Consider the following 22,250-nt stretch of genomic DNA (forward strand, 5'->3'; position numbering starts at 1 on the left):
GGCAAGCAGATTCTTAACCACTGCGCCACCAGGGAAGTCCCACCACATAAGGTTTGCCATATAAAATAGTCACAGGTTCCAGGGAACAGGACCTGGATATCACTGGGGGCTATTGCTCAGCCAACACAGAGTACATGATACCCATATGATTTATCAGTGGCCATGTTAATCTTCAACACTTTGTTAAGGCTGTGTAGGCCAGGATTCTCCACTGTAAAGTTATTGTTTAGGGGGCACAGATTCCTTTTAATTACCAGAAATATGACTGTATTCATACCCAAAGTAATGATGTTGACATTATGTAACCATTCAAAATTACTTATATTAAGTGTCATTCCCTACCAGACCCAGTTCTAGACCCTGGAAATACAAAAATTAACAAGCAATGGTCCATACCCTCAAGGAAATAATTGCCTAACTAGGACAACATTTGCAATTTGTTTAAAGAAAGCAAGTTTAGGCTCAAAGTTTGCGGCCGCCCTTGCGCCCGCCCGATGTATGGGTGATATACTGCAGCGGGTGTCAGGGTGAGGGACGGCCATATTTGCCGGTGCAGCCCGAGCCGTTAACAACAAAAAGTGTGCAGGAGCTTGGCGCGCGCATGGACGCACGCACAGACGCGCGGGCCGCCTCGCTGTCGCCCGGCCTCGCCGCCTTCGCCGCCACCCTCCCGGGCTGGGCCCCGCTGCGCCCCGGTGCGCCCCGCCGCTCGGGGGAATGTCTTACAAACCGAACTTTACCGCGCACATGCCCGCCACCTCCCTCAACGCCGCTGGGAGTGTCCACCCGCCCTCCACCAGTATGGTGACGTCTTCACAGTACCGCCAGCTGCTGACTACGGGCCGCCATCTCTAGGCTACACCCAGGGAACTGGGAACAGCCAGGTGCCCCAGAGCAAATACGCTGAGCTGTTGGCCATCATCGAAGAGCTGGGGAAAGAGATCAGACCCACCTACGCGGGCAGCAAGAGCGCGATGGAGAGACTAAAACGAGGCATCATCCACGCTCGAGGATTGGTGCGGGAGTGCTTGGCTGAAAAGGAACGGAATGCCAGGTCCTAGCTGCCTTGTGAGCCTGGACGGTTTTCCATCTTCGGAGAGAAGTTACAGTTCATCTCCCCTGTTCAGACGAAACTTTTGTTTTCAAAATGGTAACAGTTTGGTTTCTCCTCCCCCTGCCCCTCCCATGGTTCACTAGGCTCCGAATCTACAGTCTGTAAGATTGAGGAAAGATTTTGCAGTTGATTGGGAGTTACATTTTAAATAGTTAGGAACTACCCAGGTGTTTGTTGTTGTTTTTTAAAGCATTGATTCAAAAGATGCACGTAAAAATTACCTATCTTACAGCAAACTAGTTTGCGTCCAAGATACCAGTGTCTCGCTCTCCTCTTTTGAATACATTTATGTTACCCGAATTGTTCTTTGATCCTTTTCATAAGCTGATACAACTTGAAGGGTTTTTTTTGTAGTGCGGACTTGACAGCACACTTAACTAGTAGCTGGTCCCCTCGTTTCCCATACACTATAGATTCTGCTTATCGTAAATTCTTTTTTGCTTAAGCATTTGCATGACTATTAGTGCTCCGAAGTCGATTTTTAAAATGCACAAGTTATACATACAGAAGAAAGAGCAACCTCCCAAACAAACCCAAAAAGGATCCCCGAAATTTTTCCCGAGACTGTATGTAGATTTCAGTTCTGCCTTTCCTGTAAGTTGATCCAAAGATCTGGAAGAAAATGGAACTGTTTGCATCTTTGTATTTATTACTCGATGTAATAAAGCTTATTTTCATTAAAAAAAAAAAAAAAGCAAGTTTATAAACATAAGCAAGCTTTCTGTTTAAAGAACCTGGACACTGTTTTGGTGATGACCTTTAATTGTATAGAGAGTTTTAGGTCATGTGAAAATGGAAACTAATTTTCTTATACTTTCTGAAGTCCGATTGGACTTTCTGTGACCATTTCCCACTTTTTGTTTTGTTTTGTTTTGTTTGCGGTGCGCGGGCCTCTCACTGTTGTGGCCTCTCCCGTTGCGGAGCACAGGCTCCGGACGCGCAGGCTCAGCGGCCACGGCTCACGGGCCCAGCCGCTCCGCGGCATGTGGGATCTTCCCGGACCGGGGCACGAACCCGTGTCCCCTGCATCAGCAGGCGGACTCTCAACCACTGCGCCACCAGGGAAGCCCCTGTAATTATGTTTTTAAAAGTCCTTATCTTTTAGAGCAGGGGCAGCCAACTTTTTCTAAAAGGCCAAATAGTAAATATTTTAGGCTTTGTGGACTATAGGGTCTCTGGGAAAGCAGCCAATAGAAAATAGGTTAAGGAATGGGCGTGGCTGTGACCCAATAAACTTTATTTGTAAAACAGGAGGTTGATCCATGGGCCAGAGTTTGCCAACCTTGTTTCAGAGAAACTTACTGAAATAGTTATGGGTGAAATGATGTGACAGCCAGGATTTCCAAACCATGGAAAGTGGAGAAGTGAGTAGGGGCAAAAATGAAACAGGATTGGCCAAGTAGGTAATTGTTGAAGAAAGGTGAGGGAATGTGGGGATTCATGTAATGCATCTATTTTGTATATGTTTTAAATTCTCCACTAAATTAAATAGTATCAAAAAGGTAATTTATTATTAACATGATAAATAATGCCAAACAAGTAACTACACATGTATCTTTGAGAACTTGGCATAGAGTGGAGCTTCCTAGAAGGTTTGCAGCATCACTCTGGCGATTCAGATATGCATTTCCTCTATTCCACATCAATCTGGAGACCCAAGATTGAAGTGGCATGGAGCACACATGATTTGGGATGGGACTGATTTCAGAGTGGCTGTTGGATTGTCAGCTTAGGAAAATGCCTCTTAGATGCAGTGGGGAAATAGACTGCTTTACATTTTTTTTACTACCCCGTCCCTCTCTCTCTCACACATCCTTTCTCGTTCCTCTCCATGGCCACATTAGTGCATTTTAAATTCTGCTTGTGTCCTACAGAACTCAAAAATGTGAGACCAATTTTTAGACCAAATTCCTTTTCAAGACTAGGTGTCCTAACCCAGGCTCTTTATCAAGGAGTCCAAAAAACTAGAAGTGGCTTTGCCTATATCCCTATTTTCCCGTATGAGTTGTATAGGCTCAAATGATTGTTTTGGACCCTTATGCTAAAATTCTAGAAAGGGCCTTCTTATACTTCAACAACAACTAAACACTCCATTTTCCCCCTGCTTGAAATCTACTACCAGCATTTACCTTTCTATTTCTCTTAGCAAGTTTTCTCATCCTTTTCTTGTAAATTGCCAGATAATGAATAGTACAGGATCTATGGGAAGGGGAGAGGACAAAGGATAAAATAATAGAAAGAACTAACATTGATTCCAGATATTATATACATGTTCCTTCATGGAGTCCTTACAGCCACCCTATATACAGGACTATTAACATCCCTTATACAGATGAGGAAATGAGGTATAGGGAGGGGAAGCAACTGGCCTAAATTTACACAGTTAATAAGTGTGTTCTGGTAACTGGGTGCTTAACCACTAGACCACATGCCTCTCAGGGGACAAAGGGTAGCAGCAGAGAGACAGTCATGCCTCATAGTTCTCCTGGGAGGTGAAACAGACAAGTAGGAAAGAGGGGAAACACTGAAACACAAGGAAGTAGAAATTAGGGAAAATTAGGGAGCTGAAAAACTAGTGGAAGAAAACCACAGAGAGTCCAGCAGCTGTGGTTTCTATTTCTTCCTCGGCAACGGTGTCCTGTGATTTTTGTTTTTCTGTTTTTTGGGGATGTCTACAGTCACATTTCTTTAATATCAAAGTAATTTAAGATGTAGAATAGAGAGAAGAAGAAACTCACTGGTTTCTAATGGTGATAGGACCTCAACTGTGCTTCTTCTTTCAGTAAACAAGATGAAACATCCTCATGGAAACATGAGCAAATTATGCATCATTTTGCTGAAAACAGTGGCTTCAGAGTGACTCTTAACCACAGTGAACACGCCTCCGTTTCTGATCTCCTGGCAAAGAGGCTACTCATGGGCTCAGAACAAGGCTTGATGCGTCGTTTTCCATTCCACTCTCACATATCCTACCCCTCTAATAGTCCTAATTCCACTTCTGCATCGCTCTGCCAACAGTAAGGACACCACCTTTCAAAACGAACAGCTTCAACTGCACTGCTGGGATGAGAAAGACCTCACTGCAGTCATTTAACAGCGTGCACTCCTCTTCCCTCATGTGTAACCTCTCTTTTTGATGACTATGATTGACAAGAGTCTTGCTCTTTGGGTTTTGTACTATTGGAATCAATTCCCCAAGCACATTCTCTTGCTTTAATCAAAGGTCTGAAAGTGTGGGAACCCTGCCTTTGAGAAGAGATTGACCCGACCTCCCCTGCCACCACCAACCTCCCGGCTGCAAAGCTGACTTAAGAGGGATGTCTCATTATGTCTACAGCAAAGACAGCCCGGTTGCCAAGCATCCAAAAAATAAAAGAATAGACAGTTAGTAACTTTGAGCAGGTTAGACCAAACGATGATGTTTACGGGCTTCTGAAGTATTTTGTTTGAGATGCAGTGACTTCAAATGGTCAGGGGAGCAGAATTCAGTTAATAATTTTTTTAAATCTTCAATTAAAAAAAAATTGTTGAGTTGAAAACAATCAGACCAGAAAAAGAGTGAGGAGAAGCTTTTGTTACTAGGCAATCCAGAAGCATCACAAACTGTGCTCTGGAAGAAAAGCACTTTTTACCCTTTCTCAGAATCAAGGAGATACAAAAGCAGGGCTAAAGTTTTTCCTTAGACTTAGCTGCTGCTGGGCCTAACCTGGACCCATTGGCCCCTTAAATTCTCACTCTAAGGTCGGGTCCTTTCAAGAACATGTATAGGCAGGGAATGGGAGTTACAACTAGTATTTGCTGAGGATTCATTCACCATGTGCCAGGCACTATTCTAAACACTCTCTTCTCTTTGGATTTTCAACCCTATTAGGTAGGTACTAGTATTAGTCCCATTTTAAAGATGAGGAAACCAAGGTCCAGAGAGATTTTATAATTCACCCAAGATTACACAATTAGTCACGGCTAAAGCCAGCTTTCAAATTCAGGCAATCCATGTTCTTAATACCATTCTCATTCCATGGGATTTCTGAATAAGAATTTTTGCTATCTAGAGTCAAATATATTCTAGATTTCAACCAGAATCCCCACACCTTCCTAGCTGAGAAAATTGAGACCCCCCCCAAAATTAACAGACTGTCACAGTAAACTAATGTTGAGTGGGGGTCAGAAACTAGGTCTTCTGGGAGCTTACTGACTTCTCTTCTTCCACCTCCCATCCACGGTGCTCTCTTAGGAGACACTTCATCAGAGGAACAATGCATATACAGAGATGCGTTTCTCAGATCTTCCTTGTTCAGATACAAGGAATACAGTTAGCTAAGAAATTCCAGTTGATAAATGGCTTCAAGATCCACCTTAACTTTTGAGCTGAGGCCATGCTCTTCTCAGCAGCCCCCAGCCAAAGACCCCAGCATGGCGGGAACACTAAGACCTGGTCATTTCTGCCCAGTGAGGGACTCTTTTAATGGGCAATCTTTGTCCCAGAGCTTCCCACTGGGTTGGTGAAGACTTTTTTGGAGCTGCATCCTGGTCTGAGGCTCTCCCCTTGTATCTTTCCTTCCCCTTGTATCTTTCACAGGTGTTACCTCCCCAGCACATCTCTTCCTCACCTAATGCTGTTTCATTGCCTGCTTTATGGGGAGGACCCACTGGGAACAGGAACCAAGTCGACTTCTTTGATACTTCCAACATTGTAAGTGACAGAAAACAATTAAATTTAGGAGTCAGTGTTCTGAATACTGCCTTTGCTCCTCTCTCTTGTCTTTATTACATGTAAGATCTCTCAGTGCTAAGATACAACATTGTGCTTTCAACACAACATCCTTAATGTAACATTCCCCCTTAAGAAATTCCTATACAATTAAGAATGTAATGAATTTATCCCACAGAAGTGCTTGTTCTTCTCTAGGTAGGCTCTTTTGCTGCCCTATAATTTTTCAAACATGCTGCTTGAAATGCCCTAAATCCCCTTCATTCTCTCCTCCAGAATGTCACTCCTATAAGACCTTCCTGGAGTTCCCCAGGCAGAACTGTCCCACAGCATCATCACCACTACCACCACTACCATACATCATCACTGTTGACATCTATTGAATACTACTCATTACCAGAACTACATCTGAATTACCTATTTCACCCTTACAACCACACAATGAGGTAGGTAATAGTATTGTACCCATTTTACAGATGAGAAGTCAGAGGCACAGAGACGTTAAAGTCACATATCTGGAAAGGAATGGGGCTAGGACTCAAGCTCCAGATATTGAAGGACTATGCTATGAAATAGCAGGCCCTGTTCCTGTCTTTTCCTAGACATCTCTTCTTAAGAAGTGAACAACTTGCAATTAAATCTGATTAATACTTAAGAGGCCTGGTGGGAGAAAGAGAGGGAAAGACTCTCTGCTTCTGCTGCTGATAAAGTTAATTCTGCAGATTTCCCAGGGCCCTCTTGTCTTTTATTCCCTTTATTTTCCTCTCTCCTCAGTCTCTTCTCCTTTCTACTCCTTGATTCCCTGAAATATGAAGTAGAAAACTGGAATTGCTGTTATAAGGGTCTGCAGACTGAGGAGTGGAGGACAAACCTATGCCACTTTTTCTCTGTTTACAGTTTTGGTATAAGAACAACGTGATTTCTTCTTAGTTCTTATTGCTGGGCGCCCATGTATGCATCCCACTGAGATGAGGAGCAAAGAGCATGGGTCGGAGACACGTTAAATTGGTAGTAATAGTGCAACTCTCAATACAACCTCCCCCACGTATGAGACATGTGACCTTGGGCAAGATTCGCAACCTCCATGTATTTCTATTTTATCATTTATAAAATAGGAATAATAATCTCTAACCCACAAGGTAGTTGTGAGCATTAAATGACACATAGCAATGCTCAATAAACACTGGTTCCCTTTTGCGATACCACTGACTAACTTTGTGCTTGATATTCACAGTCAGCTCTAGTATAGTCCTCTGAACCACATTGTATACAATTAACTAATTCCTATCTTTTATGGGAAGACTTGATTTTTACCCATAAGCACACTGCCTTTATGTGATTATGTAATATAAATATATATAATAAAAATACATCATAATCACTATAGTTGTTTTTGGACACACAAATCAAATGATTTGATAAGGAAGCTGATGTGTACATTTGACTGTAAAAAGTAAATCTTATTGGTGAATAGGAGAAATTTTGTTCTAATTTATGATATGATGAAAAGGGATGTTATAGTTCTAATAAGGCATGGAATGGCAAAAGGATTGTTAATTGAATGTAACCCCTGGGTAATTTATGACTATAAGGGACTAAAATATTAGGAAAAATGGGTTTTTAAACTGCTGTAACATTTATTCACACATCTACTCACTCATCCATGTACTACTTCATCTACCCATCCATCTATTATTCATCCATCCTCCATCCATGCATCCATCTTTCTAACCATCCATTAATTTATTATCCAGCCATTCATGTACCCATGCATCCATCCTTCTATTCACCCATCCATTCCACTAATCCACTCAAGGGAGTAACACTGCAGTGCATATAGACACGTATAAGAAATGGTCCTTGCCATATGAGAACCTTCCATTTAATAGGGGAGAAAAGAAAATAAGAGAAAATATGAGATAAATGCTCCCGGGAGTTGTATGTCTACAGATTTCCAAAGCATGAGAACTCACATCTGACAGAAGAGAAAGACAAACTTCTTCAATGAAAGAGACAGAATTTACTTTGGACTTTGAAGATTCTTAAAGAATTGGTACGATACCATAAACAGAAGAGAGAGTACATTTTTGGGAAAGAGGTTGGTAGAGAGGGCAAATCGGAGCTCTGAGAATGGTGAATATTTTTAGCCAGATGATGGTGATAGAAGGTTAAACCTAAAAGGTACGTTGGGGGGACTTCCCTGGTGGTGCAGTGGTTAAGAATCCACCTGCCAATGCAAGGGACACGGGTTCGAGCCCTGGTCCGGGAAGATCCCACATGCCGCGGAGCAACTAAGCCCGTGCACCACAACTACTGATTCTGCACTCTAGAGCCCGTGAGCCACAACTACTGAACCTGCGTGCCATAACTATCGAAGTCTGTGCGCCTAGAGCCCGTGCTCCACAACAAGAGAAGCCACCTCAATGAGCAGTACGCGCACCACAACGAAGAGTAGCCCCCACTCGCCGCAAGTAGAGAGAGCCGGCGCACAGCAATGAAGACCCAATGCAGCCAAAAGTAAATAAATAAAATAAATAAATTTTTTTCATTAAAAAAAAATAAAATGTTTAAAAAATAATAATAAAATAAAAGGTATGTTGGGGGGGAAGATCATGAAAGGTCTGCAATAATGGTCTGGGAAATTTGGTGTTTTCTTTGGTAGGCATGCAAAGACACTGAGATTTTTAAGTAGTAGGCTGATACAAAGTTCTATGTGCCAAATATTTTTAATCAATTTCAATTTTCAATTAGCTATTTAATAGACAAAATATAATAAACCCAAGGTTCCAAAACTTTCTCAGTTTACAACACTCTGTGTCTCTGTAATTTTTTCATGGGACCCCTGGGCCAAAAGGAACACCTAACAACTCCATTTATTAAGTAGTTAAGTCCAAATGACTTATTGAATATTTGTATCCTAACAACTAAGTAGCTATCTGAAAAAAAATAATGCATGGAAATAAAAAACATATATTATAGAATTTCATTCTTGAATGACCACAATTACTTCCCAATGGGATGGGTGTACCTGTTGGACACTGTACAGTTTCTCAAACCTTGCAGTAAGATTGGCCACCACCACCCTCATTTTCTGTTCTACACTGATTTTCACTTGGTATTTTCTTTTTACCACAGCAACTGCTGAACTCCCACTTTCACAAAGACATCATGCTATCAAAAGTAATGTCACCAGATCTAATGTTGACACTGTGAACTACATCAAGCAATTAGCTTGCATAGCCCCGGGTTTCTCTCAAAAATTTAAAACATCCTGCTGACCCCACTCCTGGGTATATCCAAAGGAAAGGAAATCAGTATCTCGAAGAGACAGCTGCGCTCCCATGTTCATTGCAGCATTATTCACAAGAGTCAAGCCATGGAAACAATATTAATGTCCTTTGATGGATGAATAGATGAAGAAAATGTTTTACACACACAAACACACACACACACAAACACACACACACATATATATATATAATGAAATATTATTCAGTCATAAAACAGAAGGGAACACAACGTCACTTGGGCAACTCAAGGGTTCCCAGTTCTGGGGCACCTGGGACATCAGCGCTCTCCCAGAGGGGCTGGTGTAGCAGTGAACAGCACCAGTAGCAGATATTCTTGAGGTGTTCAAGGGGAAGAAGATGAGAAGGTCTCTCATGAGCCGCCAGAAAGGGATTTTGCAAAGCCAGTGAAATCTGGACTTTTCTTTTTAATATGAGCAGTTTAGTACCCATGGGCTGGAGAAACTTGGGTTGACACTGAATGAAAACAGTACCACGTTTAACATGCATCAATGTGTCATATGCCTCTGTGGATAATAATTATAGAAATCTATGAATGGCTTTTAATTATGTGGATGGAAAAGAGAAAAATCTAGATCAAATAAATGTAACCACTTGTGCAGTGTAGTAGAATTCTAGTCTCCTAATTGAGGCATTATGTAGCTTTTTGACCTTAGGCAAATTTTGTATGGATGATTAAATGACTGGCCCTAATTCTTCATCCCATCCTAAATCCATACCCTTGGCAGGGCCTCATTGTGGGCAGAGAGTATTTCCCTGCCCTTTAACTTTGAGCTTGGCCATGTAACTTACTTTGGCCAATGACATTTGGGTAGAAATAACAGTGTTTCAGTTCCAAATCTAGACCTTAAAATGCCTTGTGCACATCCACTTGCTCTCTTGTGCCTTCACCATTACCAGGAGAAAAACCTACGCCAGTTAGCCCACTGGTACAAGGAAGGTGAGAGTCACCTGGAGCAAACCCAAGGACCTAAAATGTGAAACAAAACTACCCTAGGCACAAAAATCTAGATCAGCCAAACTCCAAATCAGCAAATGCCCAGAGGTGCATGCTAAATATATGCTTGTTCTAAGCTTCTAAGAGTCTGCAGTTGTTTGTTATGCAGCAATAGCTGACTGACACATCTTGTTATCTTTCTGGGCCTCAGTTCAGTTTCCTCATCAGTAAATGGAGTAAGTTTACTAAATAACTTCAGATCTCTTCTAGCTTTAACATTTTTATTTCTAAAATGAACTCCTCTTCATTTCTATGTAGCTGAATATTTTTCTTTATCATTTATTGTACTTCTAAAGCACACTGATTTCAGAAGTGCTGCTCCTGTGGCTAGATATGTCAGTTCTATATTTAATAACACTCACTGAACAACAGAAAGTCTTTCAACCATAGCTAAAGAGCGACATGAAAAGTGCAGAATTGATCCTCAGATAAATAGTATACATTTAATTTCTGACTTTCAAAGTAAAAGTTTCAGAAAGAACTCCTTGTTTCTTTACTGACTAAAAATAAGTATGTCTCCTGGACAGACAGATGTGAGGGGAAGAAGGGTCAGCATCTTCTAGACTCCTGCGAAGCATTTATATTTTGGCTTATGGAATTCTAGCCAAAAGGGTTGAATCAAGGCTTACCTTTGGGGACCAACGATCATTAGCCTCTTCCCTGGTAAGATATCTCTGTACTCGTTTTTTTATAACAACTTCTCGACTATACCATGTAATTTCTTCACATAGCAAAATAACACTATTTAACTTTTTTTCAGTATGGAAAGTTAATTTTCTCCTTTGTTTTTCTTCCTTTTCTTTGCTGCATTAGAAGAATATACAAAAACCTACTCCACCACCAGCACTGCCACTACAGCTGGAGTGCATACACAGAGCTGAGCCCGCCAGGCTAATGAAGGCTAACGATTTGGTTCATTCAGCTCTATCAAGAAAGAAAAGGAGAAGAGATGGAGAGAGAAAGAGGTAGGGGTATGTGTGTGTGTGTGTGTGTGTATAAATAGGGTGTAGGGCTGAACCTTGGAAGGAATAGGGGTGGAACAAGATACTGGGTGTGGTAGGCTGAAAAATACCACCTCCCCAAATATATCAGGTCCTAATCTCTGGAACCTTGTAAATATTACCTTATATGGAAACAAGATCTTTGCAGATGTGATTAAAATAAGGATCTTGAGATGAAGAGATTATCCAGGATTGTCAGGGTGGACACTAAATGCAATCATATGCACAGGGAGGTAGAGGGAGATTTGACAGATGAAAGAAGAGAAGGTAACGTGACCACAGAAGCCTAGATAGCAGTGATACAGCCACAAACCAGGGAAGCCAGCAGCCACCAGAAGCTGTAAGAGACGAGGAATGGACCATCCCTAGAGTCTCACCCTGCTGACACCTTGATTTCAGCCCAGTGATACTGTCAAGATCCTTAGCTCAATCACATCTTCAATGATCCTGTTTCCTTATAAGGTAACACCTCTCTCTCCCCCTCCACCTCTTTCTCTCTCCCTCTCCACCCCCATCCCCACCCCTGCTGATGCCAAACTGGGGAATGAGATAATAATTTCTTCTCATTGTACATTCCCCAATCTCTAAGAATTACTTTATTCCTCCCCTCCCAATGCTTCACATGGCTTCCCATGTGGAAAAGAAAAAAATCATTATATATATATATATATATATATATATATATACACATACATACATATATATATATAGAGAGAGAGAGAGAGAGAGGGAATATATGTATTGTATATATTATAGTTATTTATGAAATCATATAAGTTTAAGAATATAGGCATATATATTCATCAAGTAGTAGAACTTACAATGCAAAGATACATTAACGTTTTTCCTTTTTTAAAGAACCATTACCCATGTGCTAGCTTAGAGACACTTAGGGGATCTGGTATAATGTGACTTTTTCCCATTGTCCCAGTGGCTCTGAACATTGCCCAGAAGCCAGTTCAGTTCTTCATGGTTTGTTCAAGGAAGATTAGAGCTCAGGCTGATCTTCTTTATCTCCCTAATTGTTGCAAACAGTCCTGAGGCTGTCCCAAATCTAGCAGTCTGCTTAATAATCACTCCTCCCCAGCTTCTAAGGAAGGAGGAGATCAGTCTCTGACAGAAATAGCTACTGTGTTGTGAATGTATTATCTTAGCCCCTTTTAAGCACTCAAACAAACCTTGGATGCAAAGAAGACTTGTCAAGAGTTATAGAAAAAGCTCTATAAGCTCTAAGTTGTCAATAAAACTACTGAATTCACTTTCTTATTCTTCTTCTGCTTGTCTTTAAAATCCCCAGTTGACTATCTCAGGATTCACAGTGTCACCCAGCTAGGGCTGTTTCTAGTTGTTGGCAGGGAGTTCTCAAGTGAAATAGCAATTATTTGGTGTTGTTTTGTGCAAATTCAGCAAGTATATCACACAATAGGGAAAGCTCTCCCTCGACTCCAGCTCTTCTGGGGAGGGGGGTGTGTGTGTGTGTTTCTTGGCCAAATTCATTTCTCCTGCTCACTCCCTTTTGGTTGTGCACCTATAATAACTCAATTTTGCTTAATCTGATTATACCTGACTGAAAACGAAAAGCAGTGTTTATATGATACATTGAAGGATTTGTAAGGGGAAAGTGTTTAAAATTTTAACAGACTGTAATAGTTTAAATAGTTTAAATGCCGCGTTTCTTTGCCTTACCACCATTGACATTTTGTGCTGAATAATTGTTGGGGGGAGAATGTCCTTTGCATTCATAGGATGTTTAGCAGCACCCCTGGCTTCTACTCACTAGATGCCAGGAGACCAAAAATGTCTCCGGACATTGCTGAATGTCCCCAGGAAGGGGGGTTGAGAACCACGAGTTTAAACTGTAAATCCATTTTGAGAAGATGCTTGGAAGAGTCTGAGAGAGACTGCATTGAAAATGTATACTAGAGGGCTTCCCTGGTGGCGCAGTGGTTAAGAATCCGCCTGCCAATGCAGGGGACACGGGTTTGAGCCATGGTCCGGGAAGATCCCATATGCCGCGGAGCAACTAAGCCTGTGCGCCACAACTACTGAGGCTGCGTGCCTACAGCCCGTACTCCACAACAAGAGAAGCCGCTGCAATGAGAAGCCCGTGCACCGCAACAAAGAGTAGCCCCCGCTCACCGTGACTTGAGAAAGCCCACACATAGCGACAAAGACCCAACGCAGCCAAAAATAAACAAATAAAATAAATAAATTTATTTTTTAAAAAAGAAAATGGGGCTTCCCTGGTGGCACAGTGGTTGAGAGTCTGCCTGCCGATGCAGGGGACACCGGTTCGTGCCCCGCTCTGGGAAGATCCCACGTGCCACGGAGCGGCTGGGACCGTGAGCCATGGCCGCTGAGCCTGCGCATCCGGAGCCTGTGCTCCGCAACAGGAGAGGCCACAACAGTGAGAGGCCCGCGTACCGCAAAAAAAAAAAAAAAAAAGTATATTAGAAATTGTGGTAGCCAGCCTGTAAGAGGGCTCCCCACGATCCTGCTTCCTGGTATTCACACCCTTGTGTAGTCCTCTCCCACACTTAACAGATCTGACTTGTGTAACCAATAGGATATTGTGGAACTGAGAGAGTGTGATTTTTCAAATTAGGTCATAAGAGACATTGCTTTTCGAGATTTCTTGCTCTGGGAAAACTAGTTGCCATGTCATGAGAACACTCAGCAACCCAATGGGCAAGGTCCACATGGAAAGAGCCTTGAGTAAGCCACCTTGGAAGTGGATCCTCCAGCCCCTGTGAAGCCATTCCTGGAAGTACATTCCTGGATGACATCTTGACTGCAACCACATGAGAGACCCTGAGCCAGAATCACCCAGCAAACCACTCCTGAATCCCTAATGCATTGAGATTGCTTACTGTTTACTGTTGTTTTAAGCCTCTAAGTTTTAGGGTAATTTGTTACACAGTAATAGATAACTAATAGAATTTAGAACAAATATTACTTTCAAGCAAAGAAAACATTTCTCTGTTCAATAGTTTGTTTCCGTTTGTTTTATAAGAGAGGTTTTCTTTGATCTAGTTAAACAAAAATTTAAAGAGTAGGTATTATTGATCACAGCATAACTAACAGAAGAAGGACAGAAGCAGACCGAAAGAATAAAGCTAAAGTTTTGGTGAGGAAAAAACAGAACGCCTACTTTAACTGGCTAAATTTAGGGAGATGCCTAATTCCTGAAGTAATGGGATTAAGCAAATAAATACTTAATTTATTGCATAAAAATATGTCTTTGTAAATGTTGGCTTTTTATTTGTTAATAAATTGGGTTCCACTTAGAATGTTATTATAGGTCATTAAAACACTAATATTTGTTTCAAAAATTAAAATAACTATAGTTTATTTTGTGAGATTATGCTATCTGGGTTGTGTATTAGTTAGCTATTGTCACACTAACACTGCATAACAATGCCCCTCAAAAACCCAGTGATGTACAGTAACAAATATTTACTTCTTACTCATGCATCCTGGGGTCAGTTAGATTTTGGCTGGGCTTGGCTCTAGGCTATGGGTTCAGTTCATCTCTGCTCCATACATCTCTCATCCTCGTTAGACCAGCAGCTTACTCGAGGTATGCTCTTCTCATGGTGATGACAGAAAGGTAAGAGTGTAGAGCAGAAACACCTGATATCTCTTTAAGGCCTAGACTATGGCGGTCACTTCTGCCCACAACCCATTGACCATAGCAAGTCACATGGCCAAGTCTAACATCAATGTGGAAGGGAAATACACTTCTCCCATGGAGTTTTGGGGAAGTAGGGTGGGAAGGAATGAATATATCATGAACAAGTCTAATCTACAGGTTGATTTCTTCTTTTTGTCTGTTTCTATACAGTTATCATTCTTATACTGCCGTAGACAAATAGAAACTTATGTTTCACAATTTGCAACGTGACTTACGCTTCACAATTTACAAAGCTGATTACATGTATTACAAGGCTTCACTTTCTATCATTTTTTTGACAGGTACAATACTTTTTTCCTTTGGTTAGTCAGGCTGTTATATTAAAACATTATGGGGGAAGGTGAGGCTTATCCCATGGAGGGGATGTCAGTTGGGAATGCATTCAACAATAAATAACGTGAAACTCAACTTACGGTTGCTGAAACAAATAGGAGTTCATTTTTCTCATGTGACGAGCAGTTCAAAGGCAGGCAATCTGAGACAGATGATATCACCAAAGACCCAGCTCTTTATCTCTTTCTGCTCCATGATTGTTAGTGCACAGGCTTTTGTCTTTGTGGTTGTAAGATGGCTGGTGTAGCTTCATATGTCGAGTCTATATTCCTGGCAGGGAGAAAGGAGAGAGGACCATGGTAGCTGACAGTCTCTTCTTATGTTCGGAAAGCAAAACTTTCCCAGAGCCACCCTAAGTAGATATCCACTTATATCTCATTAGAAAATAAGGTTTCAAGCTCTATATCCTTTATAACAAAAGAAGGCAAGGGTGAAAGCTATTGGAAAGGGTTGTCGAGACAATCGACGATATCTACCACATAAGGGACATGTGATCCCTGTACTCAACCACCCCTACCTCTAAGCAATCTTTACCTTCAGGTACCCACTTGTAATAATTACACAATACACATCCCATGGATACCCCTAACTAAACAATAACCTTGTCCCTGGGCCTCTGTTCCACTTAGGAACTTGCCCATCTGAGCGTTTCATCAGGTGACATAGAAATTAATCCTGAGTTTTCTGTATTGATTTAGAAGTTTTGATATTCTCAAGCAATGTTATAACTTTTACTGATTTGAAAAATACCAGGCAAAACTATTATTTTAAGATTGGTCCTTGGGAAAGTTAGTTAACTGCTCTGTGCTTACTTAAGGAAAAAAAAACCTATCTTGCAGGGTTGCTATAAAGATAAAAACCATATTTGAAAAGGGTTTCACACTTTGCCTGGTATTTAGAAGGTGAATTTTGTTACGTGCAGCCAAATGCACTCCTAATTGGCGTACTCACTATGCTTTCAGCCTCTCCACGTATCACAATGTTTCAGTGTAATACTCTGAGGAACCAAAGGGGTAAAAGGTACTTATCAGAAAAGGAATACACAGTGAAGTCTTATAATCTGCAGCTGATATTATTACCATTATTGTTCTAGGATACGTCAACTCATTCTGATTGGACAGTTCATCCTCCCTTAAATATCTGGTAGCTTTGCAAACAGTTTCAGAGCATGATAAGGCTACCAATAATATGTCCAGAACCTGTACCTAGTATTGCTTTAGCAGGCTTCTAAGTCCGCATCATCATTATGTATCTGGCTTCTAGAATGGTCACATGGTAAGAGGATGGGTGGGTAGGACTTTTTAAAATATGAAGGGGAAATGCAGGGTAATACACAGATATCTTTCCTGAAACATAATCTCTAGGCCAGGTAGAAACTGTCTTCCTCCTTCCCTTCCTGTCCCCTCATCACCAAAGCTCCTCTCTGCTTCTCCTTAGAGTGGAGGTGGAGCAATGGGAGAGAGTAAGACAACTTCTGCCTGTGCCACACTTTTCTAGAGATAAAAGCATTTGCTTTTTTTCTTTCTTTCTTATTCTTCAAATTCACTGGTCACAACACTTACACATATGTTATTTTCTACTCACTGCTCTAATTGGGATTCAGATCCAACCATTAAGCTAAAAGTTAACTAGATCAAGAAACAATTAGACTAGTCAGTCATTAACTGCACATGACATTAACCCAGAGGAACAGACACATGACCTGTTACAAACTCATTGGTAGGTTGAGTGTTCATGTTAAATTTCCCTCAACTTCACACACTAGAAGTAATAGTAGGTTCTTTCCCTTTCTTATCAAAGGTTAACCCCAGTAATTTGGGGGTGAAGAGAAAACAACCATCAAAATTTTAAAAAGGAAGTATTTCTTCCTATTGTTAATACCTAGTGATTACTTTGAATGTGAGAGGCCTTAACTTTAATAATAGTCCTTAAGTCAAGATGTCATTTAAAATTTTTCATTCTGCACATACTTCCATATTTAGATTAATTTTCACAATCCCAGTAAGTAGGAGGGTGGATACATGTTTTGCTCTCTTGCCAACTGATAGGTATGAATAAAGTGGTGATGGTGCTGGTGGTGGGGTCTTCTAAGTGTTATTAGCATCTAAACAAGAGAGAGGACAATCCTGACACTTCAGCAAGGTTTACCCAGACCCTGGATTTGCTTAAATCATCATAAGAGATCAGGACTTGAAGGTGCCTTAACAATCACACACTCACTACACAGGTGGCTGTTTGTTTGGTGCTTGTGTGTATGTGTATCATAGAGCAGAGACCCCTTGATGTGTGTGTAACAACTACACCAACAGGTCCAGTGCAGTAAGGATTCCTATATAGAGGAGATTTGCCTAAATCAGTCCTAAAAAGTCGACATACACACTGTGTCCCATTTCCTAAGCAGGGATATGTCCCAATGCCAATTACCCTAGAAAAGGTAAGACATTGCCTTAATGCCACGCTAATGTTTGATATAAAATTCTTCCTTAAGAGCAATGTTTGGTAGAGGAGGGTCAAGGGAGCATGACAATGCTGGGTGCATGAAGTGAAATGGGAAATGAAAAGAGGAAGGAAAGGGGCAAAGACAGGGAGGGGAGACTTGAGGAAGATGAAGCCAAAGAAGCCAGGTTACCACCCTGCCTGGGTGCTCCTGAATGCTAATGAAGCCTAAATATCCTTGAGATAAAACCAATGGTTCTCAAAGTGTGGTCTCCAGACCAGCAATATCAGCATCACTGAAGAACTTGTCTGGGCCCCACTCCAGACCTAGTGAATCAGAAACAACCCCTTCAGGTGATACTGATGTACACTCAAGTCTGAGAACCACCATGCACTAAATGTTATCATTGAAGTCCACCTGGGCATGAATGAGTTCCCATTAGACATTGAGCATCTCAAGGGCAGTGACTAGGGATCACCAATGCATCTCCAGCACTGGAGCAGGCTGGCATGGAGCCACTTAGTATATATTGCTTGAATCAATAAACTATTCTTGAGAACAGGTTAAGTCTTTTTCATTACGGTAAAATTTAGTATAATAATTCCAAGTTGGAGAGAATACAGGAGAAGGAGTGAAAGTGGGGTGTATGAGAAGAATACCAATTTCACAGTTTGGGGCAGCATTGTCTCTTCCTGTTTATTAAAAAAATACTCAGAAATATCACTTTAAAAGTAGGTTCCAAGTACTATAGAAATAATTTTACTATCCTCTCTCCTTTCTGTTTTCCACTTGGGCAACAGGTTAAAATAGCAATCCATATGATTTTTAACCTGTTGCACAGTTGTGCACCAACATTTCAGATTCTATACCCTTTGCGTAGGAGGATATTCTGTTCACAGAAAATATTAATTTACCTGGAAAACAATAATTCTGCTTGAGGGCTTTTTGAAATAAATATCTTCCCATTAAAGCATTTGCTTTAAATAGTTTCCTTGAGGTTGTCATATGAACAGTTCAAAAAAAAAAAAAAGAAGCAAATAAAAGTATCCTTGGTAGGTTATATTTTAGAGTTTTGTGACAACCTGGTAAAGTCTGCCTGACCACTGTCGAGGTCACTGTCTAGGGCAGATGTTCTCAACCAGGGTGATTATGCCTCCCAGGGGACATTTGGCAATGTCTGGAGGCAGTTTTAATGTCACAGCTGGGAGGGAAGCTGCTACTGGCCTTGAGTGGGATGCTGCTAAGCATCCTTCAATGAGCAGGACACAGTCCAGCGAACAATGAAGAGTTATCCAGTGCCAAAGGTCAATAGTGCCACAGTGGAGAAATACTGGTCAGAGTCAAGAAACCCTGCTCCCTACAGTAGAGGAACCATATCATTTATCATACTAACCAGGACACTCTTGAGATCAAAAGGGGATGCTATTAGTAGCTATTCCAGGACAATAGGCATAAACAAGGACAGTCCCAGGCAAAGCCCGCGTTTCCACACCTAAAGGCTATGTGAACCCAGGCGAACAGCATCCTCATCTGTAAAGTGAGGTGGTAAGATTATCCCCAGGTCCCTTCCTGGTCCAGCGTTTTAGTTCTAGGGATGTAAACCTTTAGTGTCTCAAGCACACATTATTCTTTCTGTGTCACCTCTGTCAGTCCATGAACTCTTCCAGAGTAGGCCTCTATCCTATCCATTTTTCTGTCTCCTTTACTCTCTTAACACAAGCCCTGCAGAAACAATGTTTGCTGGACCTTATTATTTCCAGCAGATTTACAACTTCCCACACCAGTAAAATGTTAACATGAAAGATTTTAATAACAAACATATTTTGGTCATACTTCTCCATGAGGAATGCAGATGGGGCTTGACTTTAGCTTCTTGAGTTACTACCATGGCCACATAATTTGCCTTCTAACTTAGGACATTTTGAAAGCAAAAGGGTGTGCTCTTAATAACTACACAGGATAATAGGCATGAACTGGGGGGCAGGATTGCCCGAGCCAGGTTAAACGCCATTAGGATTCAAATTGCCACTAAACAGATGTGTGAGGCTGGCAGACATATCATGCCCACCCCTTATAACTGCTGACCCCAATTACATGGCCTCTTTGAAGATAAAACACAGTTAGTTCCTTTCATCCACCTTGGACAGTATTTGAATCTTTCCTTCATTCTTGCCCAAAGCTCATCTTTCCCCACACGTATTCTACATTAAACTTGCTGACCTTTTAAAGCAAATGGAAAAAGTCCAGGAACCCAGCTCACATTAATTCCACTGAGTTTTACCCCATTCCTCGGCTTATACGTTTGGACAGCACATCATTTAGAGAATGCTGAGACCCTTCTCGATTCACTTGAGTGGGTGAGGAAACGGAAGGCTCTGAGCTTGTGTTCTCCCTCCTTCTGATGAAAATGGCAAAAGCATTTAACTCAGGGCTGGGAGGTTGTAAGGTGAAAACAGGCTCTCTCCATTTATATGCATTTACTTACTGATCTGCTTCCCTCTTCCAAAGTGTCACTGTGGGTATGATTTACCTCTCTATTCCAAGATCTTGCACAAAGTGAGCGTTTAATATATGTTTATTAAATGAATGGACAGATGGATGAACCACAAAGAAATTCCACTTGTCCCCAGTATGGATAGAAATCGATGACCCTATGCTGCACTCATAACAGTCTTATGAGTAAAGAATACTTTAGCTGGAAAGTCCTTTTCTCTCCTTCCTGCCCCAGTCCTTACCTCCTTCACCAAATTGTTGACCCTTGCACAAGCCATGTAGCATTGTTTGAGGCAGAGAAATCAACTTGATGAAAGCCCATAGCCAATGGGAACCAAAATATATAAAGGAAATGTAAATAGAACTATCACACGATCCAGTAGTTCCACTTCTGGGTTATTTATCTGAAGAAAACCAAAACACTAACTCAAAAAGATATCTGCACCTCTGTGTTCATTGCAGCATTATTTACAATAACCAAGATGTGGAAGCAATCTAAGTGTCCATTGATGGATGAATGGATAAAGCTGTGGTATATAAACACAACGGAAAATTATTCAGCCATATAAAAGGGAAACCTTGCCGTTTTCCACCACGGATGGGCCTTGAGGGCATTATGCTAAGTGAAATAGGTCAGACAGAGAAGGACAAATAACGGTATGATCTCACTTAAAAGTAGAATCTAAAAAAACCAAACCCATAGATACAGAGAACAGATTGGTGGTTGCCAAAGGTGGAGGTGGGCAAAATAGGTGAAGGGGGTCAATACGTATGTACAAACTTCCAGTTATAATATAAATAAGCCCTGGGGATGTAATGTACAGCACAGTGACTATAGTTAATAATACTGTATTGTATATTTGAAAGTTGCTAAAAGAATATATCTTAAAAATTCTCACCACAGCGCTTCCCTGGTGGCGCAGTGGTTGGGAGTCCGCCTGCCGATGCAGGGGACACGGGTTCGTGCCCCGGTCCGGGAAGAACCCACATGCCGCGGAGCAGCTGGGCCCGTGAGCCATGGCCGCTGAGCCTGCGCGTCCGGAGGCTGTGCTCCGTGACGGGAGAGGCCACAACAGTGAGAGGCCCGCGTACCGCAAAAAAAAAAAAAAAAAAATTCTCACCACAAGAAAAAAATTCTGTCAACTATGGATGGTGATGGATGTTAACTAGACTTATTGTGGTGATCATTTCAAATATATACAAGTATCAAATCATTATATTGTACACCTGAAACTAATATAATGTTCTATGTCAATTAAATCTCAAAATTAAAAAAAAAAAAGAAAGGAGAGGCCATACTCCCCCATCCAGGATAATAATGAACTGATCTCTATAGAGGGTTTCTCAGCTGTAAACTACCATGATCACAACAATTATCATCATTAAAATTATTTCAGTCGGGCTTCCCTGGTGGCGCAGTGGTTGAGAGTCCGCCTGCCAATGCAGGGGACGCGGGTTCGTGCCCCAGTCCGGGAAGATCCCACATGCCGCGGAGTGGCTGGGCCCGTGAGCCATGGTCGCTAAGCCTGCGCGTCCGGAGCCTGTGCTCTGCAACCGGAGAGGCCACAACAATGAGAGGCCCGCGTACCGCAAAAAAAAAAAAAAAAAAAAAAAAATTATTTCAGTCTACTGGCATCAGGTAACCCTTTTAGAACGCTATTTTCTGAGCAGAGGAAATGAAGCTGGAAGGCTGGATAGTTCTGTGCACTGGTCCTGATGAAGTCTTCTCTGCAGCCCTGCGCCTTTTGTGCACAGCCTCTCACAATGCATCACTGTCCTTGCATCTTCATTCCCCAGATGGAGATTGAGAATTTTGTATATTCTGGGTACTGTATTAAGTGCAAGGATTAAAAAGTGACTAAGTAGTCAGGACCCCTACCCTTCACAAGTCATGATGTTCAAAATTTAACTACCATGTCGCTTAAAAGAAGTTTGAAAACCATGTAACTTCCTCACCCATTTTTAAGTTGACATCTCACATTTTTCATCATAAATTTAAATATTTATAAAGGTTAGAATTACCAAAGCATTCTAAATATGGACATTTTAAATTAAAGCAGATATGTCATTTATTTAAATATATCCAACATCCATCAACAGATGAATGGATAAAGAAGATGTGGCACATATATACAATGGAATATTACTCAGCCATAAAAAGG

The 22,250-nt window shown here is 41.4% G+C and overlaps 1 pseudogene; it reads left to right on the plus strand.

Annotated features, from left to right (window-relative positions):
- Positions 1-505: 505 nt before the first annotated feature.
- Positions 506-1,808, plus strand: LOC137217329 (cyclin-dependent kinase 2-associated protein 1 pseudogene; annotated as a pseudogene).
- Positions 1,809-22,250: the final 20,442 nt, after the last annotated feature.

This window comes from Pseudorca crassidens, chromosome X (assembly GCF_039906515.1).
Source record: "Pseudorca crassidens isolate mPseCra1 chromosome X, mPseCra1.hap1, whole genome shotgun sequence".
In the NCBI taxonomy this organism is placed as follows: Eukaryota; Metazoa; Chordata; class Mammalia; order Artiodactyla; family Delphinidae; genus Pseudorca; species Pseudorca crassidens.